We start from the raw sequence: 4,346 nt of genomic DNA, 5'->3' as shown, positions 1-4,346 counted from the left end.
GCTTCCCTGTGTTTGTTTCAATGTACTGGATAGAGCTGCTAAGGCTCCTTGAGTTGATAGGATGGCTCTGTGTAGCAGGTGTCCTATAGGGCCCAGTGTCTCAGCCTCCCCAATCACCTGAGGTGGACACTCTAGTTGCACCCCTCTGTGGGCTGTGTGTATAGTCTTGTTGTAGTTGAGCCTTGATTGCTGTTGGTGTCACTGGGAGGAATTGACCTTCAGGACAATTGGCTGTGAGGACCAGCTGTGACTATAGTGGGAGAGCTACTGTGCAGGAGGCACCCTTGTGGAGCAGGAATTGCTTCAGTGGAGCTTTGGTGCTCACAGAGTCTGCCCGTTGAGTGTGCCACTTATGGATGTGTAGAGTTGTAATCTGTAATGGCATGACCACCGGGTACACTGGCTCTTGGGTCTCCAGGGAGGTGTAAAGTTAGCTGCTTCCTGCCCCTCCTTCCCCCCTAAGCAGGAGCTACAGAGAGATCTGCAGATTCCTCCTCTTTGTATTGGGTTTGGCAGTGCCCAGCCGAGGCATAGCTGTGAAGCAAGGCAGGCTGGTGCTGGGTCTTGGGCCCTTTATTGATAGTTTTGGGGCTCCCCGACCCAGCTGCAGCTTGTTTGACAGGGTTTAGCCTGAGAAAGGACAGATCATTCATATGCAAAAGCCACTGTGAGCAGCTTGGTGGGATTGTAAATTGAATGGGGCAGGGTCTCAGGGAATCTCCAGGGTGGAGCAAACAGAAATGATTGCCAGTCAGCCCTGGGACCAGGAAGGCCCCAGTGTAGGAACAATGATCCCTGTGAGCACCACAGTTTGGAAGAAAACTGCTTTCTGAGTTCCTTCCCTGAAGCCAGGCCATCCAGTTCCTCCTTGTATGTGTTTGGGTCCCCCAGAGCCCCGCATTGGAGCTCACAGGAAATAGGAGCTTGTAAATTCAGTTCATGGTGCCAGCCTTTTAAGAGGAGCAGCTGGGTCTTCAGCAGCCCCTGTGTCACTGAGACCCAGTCTGCACTGGTTTTTACAGCCCATAGTTCTTACTGCCTGTAGGGACTTCTTTTCCCAGCTCTGGGGCCCTGGTGTGGGGTGGGACCCCTTCCTCCTCCTGGAAGCCTCCACAGAGATGATCTCCCTCCCGATTAAAAAAGCAGCACGTGCCCTAGCTGGATTGGCTCAGTGGATAAAGTGTTGGCCTGTGGACTGAAGGGTCCCAGGTTCTATTCCAGCAAGGGCACATGCCTGGGTTGTGTGCTCAATCCCCAGTAGGGGGCGTGCAGGAGGCAACCCATCAGTGAGTCTCTCTCATCATCTACGTTTCTATCTTTTCCTCCCTCTCCCTTCCTCTCTGAAATCAATGAAAAACAAAACAAAACAGCAGCACACGTGGGTGCTGGCCAGCCCATTCTGCACCTCCTACCAGTCTCAGTGCACTTTCTTCTTTATTTCTCTACTTTAAGAACTTCCATTCGGACAGTTTTCTGGCAGATCTGGATGATGGTTGTTCTATATTTTAGTTGTAATTCTGATGTGGCTGTGGGAGGCAGCGAGTACAGGCATTTGGCTACACCACCATCTTGGTTCTCTTCAGTGGTTCTTAAAGTCATGGACTATGCTCTTTGTCTAACTCAGTTATGCAGCTGTGTGAAGAGTAAAATCTCCCCTTCTTTCTTTCCCTTCCCCTCTTGGCCTCCTCTGCTCCCCCTCTGTCACAGCACACAGGCTTGCTCTGCTGTGCAGCATTTGGGATCTGTGCTATTGGAACTGTTTAAAGGAAGCCAGACCAGCATCTGTCACTACTCTGTGGTGTGACTGTGGGTGTGTCCCTTAAAGATTCTTTAAAAATGAAGAGTTTATTCTAGATAATCTCCTACATCCAATCACACTCTAACATTTTCCAAGTATGCATTTAAAGCAGCCGTGGGCAAACTACGGCCCGCAGGCCAGATCCGGCCCGTTTGAAATGAATAAAACTATTGAAAAAAAAAGACCATACCCTTTTATGTAATGATGTTTACTTTGAATTTATATTAGTTCACACAAACACTCCATCCATGCTTTTGTTCTGGCCCTCCGGTCCAGTTTAAGAACCTATTGTGGCCCTCGAGTCAAAAAGTTTGCCCACCCCTGAATTTTAAAGAATAGTACCCTCTATCAATTGCAAGCCTAAAAACCATTCTTTGAGCATAGCAATTAGTGTACATTACAAGCATGTCAAACTCACGGCCCATAGGCCACATGCAGCCCACAATGAATATTTTTGTGGCCCAGCCAATGTAACGGTATGTAAGAAATGTTTTAATAAAAATTTCATAACTTAATTTTTACAATATCCTGTTATACATAATTATGAATAAGGAACTACATTGTTCATTAATGAATGATTACAATAATCATGTATTCATTTCCCTTAGGTGCCTTACACGCAGGTGCACCATTTCTCTCCACTAATACCAGCAGCAAATATTTTAGCAGCTGACTGCCACATCATTAGTCTTGGACTGACTTGTTTGGTGTGTGCAACAGGAAATATTTCACTTTCGGAAAATAAGAAAAATAGGCTTATTCGCATTACGCTTATTAATTTGTGCAGTTATTCAGAGTCTGGTAAGTTAATGTTCAAGAAAAATATTAATTTTTATTAAAATGTTCTATTATTTTATGTTAACGATTAGTCATTTATTTCAGTCCTTTGTATTCAGCATGTCTCTATTGAAATAAACCTATGTTTCTATGAAAATTGAAGCTTTTGTTTTTTTGCAGGCCACATAAACTTAAACCTTTTTTATTTGGCCTGTGTTAGCTTTTGAGTTTGACATGCTTGGTGTACAACTTAGCTTGCTACTCAAAGTGTGGTTTCTAGACCGTCATCATCACCGTTCTCATCATCTGGGAACTTACTTAGAAATGCTGAATCTCAGGCCTCACCCAGGCCTCATGGATCAGAATTTTAACAGCATTTTCAGGTGATGTATATGCCCTTAACACTTGAGAAGCACTGATTTAGAGAAACACAACTCCTTTTATTTGGCCATATGAAATTCACTGCCTTGATCTCCAAAGTATGTCTTTAGAAACCACAGCAGATCCCATAAAATTTCTGTGAGAAGGCTCACACTTTGACCATTTTTATAAAGGGAAACTGAGTCAGAGAATAAAGGGGGTTCGGGGATGACGACGCCACATAGAGAATGCGATTGGACTGCTGGGGCGGTTTCCCAGCTTGTTATACTTAAGACTGGGATTCCCAGTGAAGCCTCGTCAGCCTTTTGACACCTGAGCTGGTCAAACAGTTAGAAAACAGTGTGTCACCTGCACAGGATGATGCCCTTGGGAGTTGTTGCAGTTTCTTTGAAATGAGAGGGATCAATTTGTATACTAGTATTTTAAAGAGCTGATTAATGTTGTTCTATTTATTTGGGGCATTTCTGTTCTTTAATTATAAAATTAAACAGCATGGAATGAAGTTGTTGGCCCCACTTGTGCCAAGTTTAACTGAATATGATTCGCTCTCATCTCTTGTTGTGGTGAGGGCTTTAACGTCAAGAACAAACTGCCTTGCTCTCGGACCCTTGAGCCTCCCTTCTGAAATTGCTGTTATGATTTCTTGAAGACAAACCTTTATTGCTGCTGCTAGGGCCAGCTGCTTATCCACTCACTTTCAAATGGGCTGCCGAGGAGAAAAACATTTGGCCACTAGGTGAGCAGATGAACCTGAGCCCCTTCCCCTTCTTCTTCATGTGCTGTGTCGTTTTGCAAGCTATCTTGTCATCATTTGGAGACTCGTATAGCTTATGATTTTAAAAAAGGAAGTGACCCTGTCCCATTTTGCATCCATCTCTGATTCTTAAAGAAACAAGCATGAGCTTTTGCGGTAGAAGCAATGGGAAGTAATACTTGGACAAATTCCCTTTCCAACACTTCTGGCCCAGATGGCAGCTTTGAATGATACATTTCCTACACCCGATTATGTCAGATTTCTTTCCATTTACCTGTTCCCCCTCTAATCATAAATTTTGGGTATATTTTAAATTATTGCATTTTAAACTTCAGTTTTCTAAGCTATTTTCGAAAAAAGATAATTGGAAGCCAATCCCGTAATTCTTATTGTATAGGTAGTATCAGTTTTCCATTCTTAAATCTTCTAAATAAAATTTCAACATGCTTTTTAACACCTCATCTCTGGTGAAAATTAAAATGCTGCTTAAAATCACACAATGACAATTTTGTGCAGAATATGAAGATTTCACACTACTTGATGCTATTATAAATCATTCTCATGGAGTAAGTGTTAAAATGACTAGAATTTAGTAGCTTATGGAATAATATGTTATTTTTTCACTCTTATCCAAAG

The sequence above is a fragment of the Myotis davidii genome, unplaced genomic scaffold (assembly GCF_000327345.1).
Source record: "Myotis davidii unplaced genomic scaffold, ASM32734v1 scaffold450, whole genome shotgun sequence".
Lineage (NCBI taxonomy): Eukaryota > Metazoa > Chordata > Mammalia > Chiroptera > Vespertilionidae > Myotis > Myotis davidii.
Note: the sequence above shows the minus strand (reverse complement) of the source record.